We start from the raw sequence: 12828 nt of genomic DNA, 5'->3' as shown, positions 1-12828 counted from the left end.
GAAATCAAATTTTTCAATAACTCAAATTTACTATTTCAACTAAAATCACATTCAATTTTTTTTTTATATAAATTTGTATGGTTTTTGTTTTGAACTTTGATTGTATATATTTGGAGTTGAAGATTTACAGGGTCTACATTAGGAGCATCCTCACTTGTACACTGGGCTCTTGGAATAAGTCAATAAGAAGGTGAAGTATGGGCTATAATGACTAATGAGTTAATATTATCCAAGGGCTTTTCTAATAGAATTGTTTGCAAGTTAGCTTAATTATGATGCTAAATTTTGAGTGCACTCACCATTTAGATTTCCACAACAGCTAGCAACACAGTCACAATGTGCAATAGACACAACAATGGTTGAGGAGGGAGGTTATTAAGAATGCTCTCAAGGATGACCATTCTAAATTTGTGTTCTTTGGACTACATGGAATTCCATGTAGAAATAATGTCATATTTTCCTACACCTACGCAACTTATTCAATCGTAGTGCCGTGGAGCTTCAACCTCTAAACGAGGATCTGCTATTAATCCTTATATTTTGTGAGGTTTTTAAATTTAGTCTTTGTATTTTAATTTGATTAATTTTAATTTTGTACTTTTTAAAGTTTGAAATTTTAGTCATAACCGGAATAGTATTAGTTAAGTTCATTTTGGTGAAATTCAATTACTAGTTTTGTACTCCACATAAAATTATGGGTTTGCTCATATTCTTCCATTGGATTATTTTAAGTCCGTATACTTTTCGACTTTTGAAATTTCAGTATTGATATAAATGACAATTATTAATCCATTAACTAGTTTTCTAGTGAATAGTATATGAAAATAACAAGCTCACATAATATTATACATATAATAATATGTTTGTCCCATTAAATTTTAGAAATAACATAATTTAATTTAATAAATTTAACATTATCTAAACTTTTAAAATTTAGAAAACAGAAGAACTCAAAATTAAAACTTTTATAAACTACAAAAAAACATCCGCTCCACACTCGTTAACGTGTATATTGAGTGGAACAAGTGGCCAAAATGGCATCACAAACATATGCATCCTATAGTTGGCCCTACATACATAGGTTAGGTTCTCAATAATTATGTTTTTGTTTTTGTCTTCTTGTTTTGCTATCATACCAAAAAGAAGGTATATTCCGAGTTGATGTAAAACAACATAAAAATGATATATATATATGAAATTGGTTTGAAAATCAAAACGCAAAAATGAAAAAAAGAAAATCAAAATGTTATCAATACAATACAATCGGATGAATCGATATAAAGCAATATAAAAATGGAAGCAATACCATACTAATTAAAATTCATTTTATTAAGACCAAGATACCATAAAAATGCCACAGGAGAAGGGCCTGATGAAGCTACCATTACCATTACCATACATACAAATATGAACTACAAACCCGATTCTATCTAAATAACTCAGCAAAATTAACACTACTTTATTTAATTAATGTCAACATCAACTACATTTGCAAATCTTACTTATATTATCACACAGCAGCCTTGCTCCTGAGGTGGCCGAGGGGGGACTTGGGGGCGTGATGGAAGAGGACCAGGTGGTGCATATGCGGGCACAGAAGGTGGTGGTGGACCATGGTGGTGATGAGAAGGAGGAGGACCTGGTGGTGCATATGCAGGCACTGAAGGTGGATCAGGACCCGCTGGTACATATGAAGGCTGTGGAGGTGGCGGCCCTGGGGGCGGGTGATTTGATACATGCGGTGGCGCTGGGTGTGGTACATGAGGTTGCGCTGCGTGTGAGTGATGGGCTTGGTGGGTTAGTTGATCATGAGTATGGCCCTGCATCTTCCTGCTATCACCTAATCAATTACCTCTTTCTCCTCTGTCGCCTTTTGTTTTGATGTGCCTCCAACTTCAAGTGAAATAAACGATCGATGATATATATTGTTATAAATATTGGGTAAACTCCATCCAAGGTCACTGAATTATTAGCAAGTTTCCGTTTTAGCCACTCAACTTTAAAAAGTTACAAAATGGTCACTGAACTATTCAAAAGTTTTTTATTTTATTTAAGTCACTGAGCTATTAAGTTTTTTTTTTAAAAATGATCCAATTAGTGAGCTCTAAGCGACGATTTGATGATCAGTATAGTATAGTAGATCAGTACTCATCAATGAGTAGAAGAACATACTTTAAATCCAAGTGAATATGACAGTTAATGTTAGAGATCAGAGAAGAAAATTGTTTGGATTTTGGTTTGCAGATTTGTGATGTTTAAAGTTGTTTTATGAAAACAAATTGAACTGTAGAAGAGCTTTTGATTGGTGCAGCGGTGCGAACAAAGAATGTCATATAACAACAATTTTAACAATTCAGTGACTTAAATGAAAATTTTTGAATAGTTCAACGACTATTTTGTAACTTTTTTAACGTTAAGTGACCAAAAAAGTAAACTTACTAATAATTTAGTAACTTGGGTGTAGCTTACCCATAAATATTTTATTATCTTGTTTTTAGATGCATTTTTAGGGTGCATTACATTGCATTCTCAAGAACAAAATTTAGGCTGGAATTCTAAAATTGACATTATCGGGAGGGGTAGTCGTGAACACAAAAAGATTATTTTATGAATCACAAAACAACATTAAGATAATTTTTTTAGTGTATTTTAGGAAATTGATGTCTATTAAAATAAAAATGGGTTAATGCATATTTTGGGACTTGAATTAGGTAATTGTTCCTATATTGGGGCTTGAACTTTTTTTGGTTCAAGTTAGTCCCTGAACGTGACAATTGTTCTCATATTGAGGTTTGAACATTTTGGGGGGTCTAAGTTAGTTCCTAAACTTGCAATTGTTCCCACATTGGGGTCTAAACTTTTTTGGAGTTAAACTTTCTTTTAAGGAAACATGAAGGACTAACTTGAACAAAAAAATTCAAGCTTTAATGTAAAAATAATTATGAAGTTTAGGGACTAACTTAAAAAAGTTCAAAATACAATATAAAAACAAAAAAAATTCAAACTTGAATACTAAAATAATTGTAAAGTTGAAACCCATGCATTTCTTTATCAAAGTTGTAATTATTTAATGAAGACATAGCTTTCGTTTTTATAAGGTATATAAAATTATACATAAAATATGAAATTTAGGGCGAAAGTGAAAGAAATGTGTAAGATTGTGAATGAAAATTGAAAAGGGTTAAGGCAACAGGCATCAGCGTCAATAATATGCCAAAAAGTGTAATTGTGGTTTAAGGATAGTCATCAACCACCCACCGTCTCTCCAATATCTGCGCTTGCTCAAATTTACACGTCATCTCCTCAGTGCTTCTACCTGTTGTTTAAAGATAGCAATGATTTCTTTTTTCTTTTGGTTAAAATTTGTTGTTAGTCCCTCTTTTATATAAAATTTAAGATTTAATCCATATACTTTACAAGTTAAAATTCAATCTTCCTAATTTTTTTTTTATTTTAAAAATCTTTTCCCAGTTATTAACGTGGTTAATAATTTCTGTTGAAATTTATCAACTTATCATGTTTATATCCTGTCATTCATATGACATGTATGGTAATGGTATCTTAATCAAAATCTAAGTCAGTAAATTTAATAGAAAATACTTATAATTTTAATGACTAAATTGAAATTTAAAAAAATAGAAAAAATTAATTTCTAAAATTTTAAATATATAAATATAAAGGCTAAATCTAAAAATTCGTCAAAGTATAAAAATTTACAACACAATTTAACTTTTTGATAAATTACAGCAAGCAATAGTTAAAAAACCAATGGGACAATGCAGCAGCTGAAATTAATTAAGTTACAGTTAAATTTCGAAGAAATTATTTAATCCGTTAAAATTTTATATTATTTTCTAAAACAGTTTTTAAGATTAAACTTCAAAACTAACCCTAATTCACCCATTCACATAATTTTAAATCCAAAATAAGTTTTTATGCTTTTTCCTTTTTCATCAACGTAATAGATGGAATTAAATTTATATTATTTGGTATATAATTGTAAAATTAATGTTTTTTTTTACCTTTTCACCCATAGTAAAAATTTTGATTATTTATGAAAAACATATTCTCAAATGTTATTTTCTAAAAGTACTACAAAATATAGTGCGTAGGATCTCGATATTCATGAATATCAAGTTCAAGTTAGTGAATTTTCACTATGGTATTTATTTATTGGATCAATCAACTCATTTAATACCAAGACTTTGACATCCATGGATGTCGAGGTCCTCACTTATAAATGTCTCAACCCTTTTATCTTTTTTATTCCCATCGAAAATCAAACTCTAAGTCTCTCACTTTGTCAAAAACTTGACATTTTTTTTCTTTTCTAGATAAGAGTTGTCCCTTCAAGTTTTCAAGAATAATACCTAGCAAATCATGTCATCAATATGAAAAAAAAATTCAACTCAATTTTTTTTAAAAAATGTTATATTTGCAAAAATATTTTTAAGATTTAGTAAAATTATTTTTTTCGCTGATATATTGAATAATAAAGAAATTGAGTTGTTTGTACTCGACATAGTTTAAACTCCCCATAGTTGGATGATGTATCCAATATTGCTTGAAGAGTGTTGTTTATATGCAATATCTACAATAGTAATGTTTGAAATGATACCGAAATTACTTTCCGCCTTATTGGAAGGATGGAGGCAAGAAATGATTACATTCCATTTTCTATATGGGGAAGCGACTATAATGTTAAAAGATGTCACTTTAATAACCAACCTTCAAACTGATAGGTAAGTAGTAATTGGAGCTAGTAGCATCGACGCAGGATTAGAGTGTTATCGGTTGTTGGGTCATGTGTTGTCTATGAAGGAGAAGGAATTGGATGAGAAATGGGTGAAATGTATATAGTTGGAAAGCCTTTTTGTCATTGTCCCTCCAATACGTGCAATTGTGGAGGAGATGGATTCATATGCCAAAGCTGGATGCTTTGGATAGTAAGAGGAATGTTGTTTGACAACAAGATACATTGCATGTATCTTCCTTTATTAGAGTATTTTCATGCAGTTGATACATTTAGATGGAGTTTAGTAACATTGGCATATTTGTACAGGGAGCTTTGTAGGGTGACTCGAGAACCAAATGATGAAATGAATAAATTTTGTCTACTTCTGCAAACATGATAATATATATGGATGTCATGGTTAGTGTCCATCCCTTCTTAGCCATGAGAGCTCCTTCTTAGCTTAAGGTAAAAATATAGTCATATTTAATATCTTAGAATGTATTGAATCACTAATGTTTATAATTATCGTTGCATTGAATATTTGAATAGATTTAGGGGTCACTTGGATCATACCTATTGTAAAAAAAAAAAAGCCTTACTTGGATATGATGATAAATCGATGGACGAGCCAATTAAGAGGTATGTTAATTTTGTATTATCATCCAATGTAAGTGATTATCCATATTAATGAATATAATTGTATTGATTGTATATATATATTTACAGTTTTTTTGGATATCATATTTAGACAACGCAATTTTTGTCGTTCTACTTGGATCAAACTAAGAGCACTATATGTTATTTAAGGCCCATGTGCCCATAATTTGTTTTCACATTATAAAGTGGGAACACCTTGAACAGGAGAAACGATAGTTTGAGTTGACGCAAGATATTTCGAGTGATCTATAGGCTTCGCGGGATAGATTTAGAGGGTAGGATAAATATAGGCGAATCGAGCATGCATAATGGGCTCTCCTTTAGGACTAATGAGCTCATTATTCCATCTATGAGGAAATTATCCAGGACGGTAATATCCAAGTCTCTGAGGCATATATGTAATGGATTTTGTAGATAGGCCAAGCGCGGTTCTATGTAGAAGGGGAATATTCAGTAGTTAGGGAACGTGTACCACCCGGCCATTGATAAGCTTATTGGTAAGGTCGTGGTTAAGCAAACTCTCCACCTTAACCAAAGTTGGAGCCACACGTCGAAGCTCCCAACTAGGTCATATTAACCCAACCTCTCTTTTTCCTCATTTAATGTTGGTGAAGGATTTAGTTATGACAATGCACATCCTTCATCGTTTATAACGTCAGGGATAGAAGTGACACTAACAAATTTGAAGTTTACACAACTATTTGATTTGAAGAACCCATGCACACTGATGGTCACTAAACTAACTATAATTACGACAAAGGCAAGCGCACCTATCAAGCAATAGTATAGCTATGGTGAGTAGAGAGTATTGTATCCATGAAGACTAAAAGTACTAGTAATAACCATTTTTCTATTATTTAGCCGATAAATTGGGGTGATTGTTTTTAATCTAAATTTACTAATCCAAATTAACTAAGAACGCAACAGAAAATGAAATAGGAAATAATCGAATGATACCAAAGAGAAAGATAATACCTAGGAAAGAATCCACTTAGACTTCACTTATTATTCTGAGTTTAAATTAAACGATTTATTCACTTGTGTCTTGATCCATAGAAATCCCTAAATTATGTTAATATCTCTTTCGAGAGTAAGAACAACTGACTCTAGGTTGATTAATTGAAATCTCTTTCTAATTAAAACATCTATTGTCGCATTAACTCGATCTATGGATTCCCCTATTAGATTTGACTCTAATCCGGTAGATTTATGTCGTTCTATTTCTAGGATTGCATGCAACTCCACTCAATTATGCTAGATCTATTCTTAAACAGGGACTTTTGCTCCACTGGAATAAGCACATTAAACATGAATTAATATCCCAAAAATATTAAAACACGAAATAAGCATACATAATTGAAAAACAAAATAAAGTATTTATCATGTAATTCAAAAATCAAATAATAAGATTCATCATAGGTTTCATCTTCCCTAGGTATCTAGGGAATTTAGTTCATAATCTGAAATGGAAACATCTCAAAGACAGAAAAACTACAAGACATAAAGAAACTTAATAAAACTTCAAAGGAAATTAAATAGAGATCTTCAATCTTGAAGGAGATTCGCTTCTGAATTGATTCCGATGACGTTCTTCGAGTAATTTCTTCAATCTTCTTTGCATGCCTCCTTATATATCCTTCTAATTGATATTTATAGACTTTAGAATGCTCAGAAAGCCTAAAAATTAGGTTTTTCTGCGTGTTTGGGAAACATGGTGCAAAATCGGCACGGGTTGGCACATGGGTGTGTGGCCAGCCCATGTGGAAATGCTTAGGCCGTGTGGATGCTGAAAATAGCTCTTTTTGCTTGATTTTGGCTTGTTTTTCGCTCCCTATGCTCACCTAAGTATAGAAATATGAATTTAAAGGATTAGGAGCATCAAATTCACTAATTTACATAATAAATCATCCAAAAATGCATCAAGAATGAGATTAAAAACATGTTACTTTTATGGCTTATTAAATATCCCCACACTTAAGCGTTTGCTTGTCCTCAAGCAAAATCCTTAACTCACAATTAAAATTAATCTTTCTTAACTAATAATTCTCATCAATGATGTTTCATCATAATTCACAAATAATCATACATTAATAATTCAACTAAAAGAGCACTAAAGATTCAAACAATCCAAGTCGAACATTTTTAAAGCATGAAAACATAGGTATTTCCCCTTATCTAAGTAATTACCTTTAATTCAAAATCGACAAGAATCGACATCCTCACTAAAGATTCACTCAAATCACTCAATATGTTTAAGGTTCAAAAATAAGCACTCAATAGTCAAACATGAAAAGTCATTACCATAGGATTGCTTTGAGTTTGCCTACGCTATGTAAGGAAGTTATTTACATTTTATGGTATTCACTAAATCTCAGTGTTTCACACTGTATATAAAAAGGTTATCTAAAGTATAAATTGTCTGTCAAATCAAAGCGTTCTCATGATATGAAATAAGATTGTCTGAGATGACTTAGAATGTATTATTTATCCAAATAAGTTGTGTTTTGGGTAGAATCAAGATCTAACTGGTATTTTGATAGTTACCAAATTCAGCATGAGAGTCCGCCAAGATAGGACTTGCAAGAAGTTCACCTTAAAATATCAATTATTATAAGAATCCACCAAGAGCAACATTTATGTATATCATCTAAGGGAAGTATTCAACATTTGTTTGTGTGAGAGCCTATTGAATGTAGATTTGTATAAATATCTTTATGAGGAATGTAATCGTTCTCCAAGAAGAATATGAGATCTGCATTGAGTGATGAAATTTAAATTTTGCCTAATGTGTGATCTGTGTGTAGATGGTCAAGTGTGAAGATTTGTGTATATGTATGCACCGATATTAGAAAAAGCATTCGCCAAAGGCAGAAAGGAAATCCATAATCTTCAAGATGAGGAATTCAACAAAAATGTTTCAATGTAATCTGGGTTGAAACTCGCTAAGTTCATTTGAACTTACAAGTGTTTGTTTATGTCGCAGGTTTCGCTTTAAGATAGCATACGCCAAAAGGGACCAATCCATAATTGCAACTATGTAGCAGTTCGAGTTGCGATGTTATGCATATAGATGACACTTTAGGAATATGACGCTTAATACACTACGCCATAAGAAGTCCATCTTTAACAAAGTTTTAAATTGTAATGTCATATACTAATTTTGAAGATCTAATGTATTATTAAACATCCTCTTTTATTTTTAGAACAATACAAGATGAAATAAGAAGTATGTTTTAGAATACTTTTACGTCGTTTGTAAAATTAAATTTTTTTTGCCTAAGTGTTTATGTGTTGTATCATTCGATACCTGGATCCGGTGATTCGGGTCAGGTAGAGGTTATTATAATGTTACTAAATTTGACATACCAAATGAAAGAATATATCAAATCGGTAGATGTCAAATTCACTATATAAAAATTGTAACACCAGGAAATAAACCATTTCCCTAAACCTTATAAAATTTAAACAAATTTCCCTTAACTATTAAACAAATTTGGGTAGGGTTTAGTCTAGCGGAACCTAAATAATTATGATATTTTTGTGGGACATTTGTGGTGGTAAGTGTGACATTGAATGCTAGCAAGTAATACTTACATTAAGAACTCAAGAATTAGGGAAACGATTTTAAGGTTTTGAGTTCAAACATGGTTGTTGGAAAAAGGGAGGAGGAATGATTTTGGGTTGTATTTATAGACTTTGAAACCATAAACTTGACAACCATGAGTCATACTTCCACAAAACTAAAATCACCACCTATAGTTGTCGAGTTTTAAATATGTTGCAAGTATATTGAACTTGATAATAACATGTATCTAGTTCATTGCAGTGTCAATTCAAAAACCTCAATCAAACAATTTGGATCATTAGGAATCTCATACAAAATGGGGTACCTCAACATCTAACTAGTATTTGCTTAAATATAAATTTTGCAATTTTCTATTATTTTTACCTAAATTAGCAAATTCATTTTTTAAATGAATGGAAATGAAATCTTTTCTCTAAATTTTTCATTCAAACATGCCCTAAAAATAAAACACTCCATACCGGACCTAATCATTAAATTAGAGCTATAGGATGTCACATTGGTTGTCGAAACAACTACGATCAAATGCATTTAATTTATATCATGATACATTTAATTACAAGCAATACATGCATATAATATGATATACAATCATTTCTGGGTCTTATACGAGCTTACAAAAGATCTATTACTAACCCGAGATCGAATTAGGACCAAATTGTAATGTTTTCAAAATCTCAAGTTGATTTCGCAACTTCGGGGGTTCCTCATGGCGACGTAACATACTGATTTGGTCTCGTAAATGGTACCCACAAGCTTCACTTAAATAACAATTTCATCACAATTAATCACCATTTCAACCAAATATACCATTCTCAAATGTTAATTCCTAGTATATTACATCATATATACCATTATATTACCTAATCATACATATTAACTTAAACACTTATGACAATTACCATTGATTTTTCATGTTAACATATACATTCACATATATAAGTTTTAATATTGCAACCTTTCGTACAATCCAAAACAAATGCCATATTCACATATACAAATCCACCATTTGACCATTTCCAAGTTACCATTTCAAGCTTTAATACAAACATGATCACTTATTAAACCAAAAACAGACTCAACCTAGATACATGCCATACTTTAAACAAAAACAAGATTTTACAAACTTTATTGAGCCAAGGAACTTTGGCTGGATGTTGGATTCACTTCTCAAGACCTCGGGATTAACCTAAACTTGTTTAAGGAGAAGACAAATTGTACGCTAAGTAATAAAGATCAGTGGTATTTCCATGATTCAAGTCACAAAATGAACCTACTCAATATAAGAATTTAATTCAAATATGCTACAATTCAACTAAATCAATTTGCAAATTGAATACTCAAATGTCATTCTTATACACCATTCCAATGAATAATCAAACTGAACATGTGATATCATGCATTCTTGTCGTGCGGAAGCGTGTAAAAGAGTAAAATTATTGTACTAAAAAATCACACTAAGTTCAATTCCCAGGAAAAGAGGTGGATCACAAGGATCACTTAAGTACTACGTCTTTCCTAGCTAGAATATCCCTCAGTCATAATTTAATAGCACAATAAATCACTACAATCACACTCACAATTCATGCAGAATAATACAATAAAGAACACAAGAATTTAACGAGGTTCAGCAAATTTTGCCTACGTTCTCGGGCACTACCAAATATATTTCACTCCAAAATACAAGTGAGAATGGACAAAGAGAGAGAGAACAACGCCTTAAGTAGAGAAAGGCAAATATGAGATGATGAAGAAAAGAAATGGTTAGGCCTATTTATAGTTGAGGTTCAGGGATCAAAATTGCAATTATCTTATGTCAAATCTCAATCCCACTTTTGGTGCCTTAAATCCCAGATTTTGGTACCCATATATTTCTGATACCCATATCTTTGACTTTTTATAAATATGGATGATTTCCAATAATTCTAAAACAAGATGCAACCAATCCATTTTCATTTACATATACTCATATAACATTAATATGACATTCAATCTCACTTTTCATCCCATGTTATTTAGTCATTCGTTTTACAATTCAATTCTCTTCCTCGAGTCCATTGACTCGTTCAATTTCAATTCGACCCTTAGAGCTCATATAAACCGATTCGCGTGATTATTCATATGTTGTCGTATATCACAATTCATATGTATTTAAATATACCAAATCCAATCACATTTCACATCAACTACCATATAGCCAATCAATTTTTCTTTAATAATACCAAATTGTATTATCAATTCAATTAACCAATATCATTCATCCAATTCATATTTTACATTCCTTATTAGCTGAAATCGAACTAAAGATGGATACTCAGATTAATCAACCAACACACCAATCTGGCACCATAATGCATCATCGAAGAAACCGAAAGAAATATACTGGCACACATAGTGCATCATCGGATAAATCGAAGTAATCATATAGACACACACAGTGCATCATTGGATAAAATGAAGCAGATATACTGGCACATAAGTGTATCATCGGCTAAATCGAAGTATAAACCCACACACAATCTAATATTATAGCATGCCAACTATACTCGACTCTACCCGAACAATTAATAAGGTAACCAATTTTTCAATTTCATCACATAGTTCAATTCATATAACATGTTTCAAATCATCATCAGTTCACCATTCCAACACATCATATAACATATTTCAATGCAATTTCATACCAATTATCACATATCAACTAAATCATGCTACTTTCTATTTTATTCAATTTAGTCCTCTATCTCGATATACCATATCAATCACCACAATTTAATTCGTACAACCATTATATACTCACCTCTTTACCAAGTCATGCAATTTAACATGAATATACAATAATTATATTAATAATGAATCATAGAAATACAAACCGAAAACTCACATCACTCGTCGTCAGTTCTCGCCTTTCCATTCACTCTTGACGACTTAATGTTGTCTTTAGTTGAAATTGAATGGTTGAATGCTTAATAACTTAAAGCTTTCATTTTTTTTTCTTTTCTTTTCTTTGGTTTCTATGGCTTGGTGGAGAAGAAGATGATACTTCATCTCTCTTCCCACTTCATTTGTTATTTATTCATGATTTAACTTTTAATTAATTTTAACTAACAAATTTAATTAAGTTTTATTTAATTAATTTACTATTAATTTAACTAATGTCTATTATCATTATCATCCACTAAAACATGTTAATATTTGGTTTATTAACCATTTTAGTCTTTTGGATAATTGATATTTAAGTCCCCAAGCCTTATCTTAATTAAAAATCTTTAGCGATTAAAATTTTATAATTTAGTCCTTGAGCCTTAAATAATCACAATTTCGGCTAAATTACGTAATCGAATTTCAATTATCTATATACTAACTCTGTAAATATACCTATTTAATATTTACGGATTCAATTTACAAAAACGAGATCTCAAAACCATAATTTTTGACACCATTAAATTTCGGGTCTTTAAAAAAAATTATATAAAAAACTAGATTTGATAATATTAAAGGTGTCATTAAATTTTGATTTATTATAATAATATCTAAAAACTCAAAATTTTATTTAACACTTCTCTAAAAAAATCTATATATTATTTCTTAACGCGTATATAATTTTATGAGAGTAAAAAATAAAATTTAAAATATAATGGCATAATGATTTTTTTGACCCTCCAACTTTACAAAAAAAAGTTATTTTAGCCCTCCATTTAATTTGTTGCATTTTTAGCCCTTAAACTTGTACTTTTTGTCAAATCATCCAAAATGAATGGAAACATTAAAGTTTTTTAACATTGTTGATGTTGCGTACGCGTTGATTGTAATGTGGATGACACGTTAACATTTAATTAAAATTAAAATTTTA

This window comes from Gossypium hirsutum, chromosome D06, assembly GCF_007990345.1.
Source record: "Gossypium hirsutum isolate 1008001.06 chromosome D06, Gossypium_hirsutum_v2.1, whole genome shotgun sequence".
Taxonomy (NCBI): Eukaryota; Viridiplantae; Streptophyta; class Magnoliopsida; order Malvales; family Malvaceae; genus Gossypium; species Gossypium hirsutum.
Note: the sequence above shows the minus strand (reverse complement) of the source record.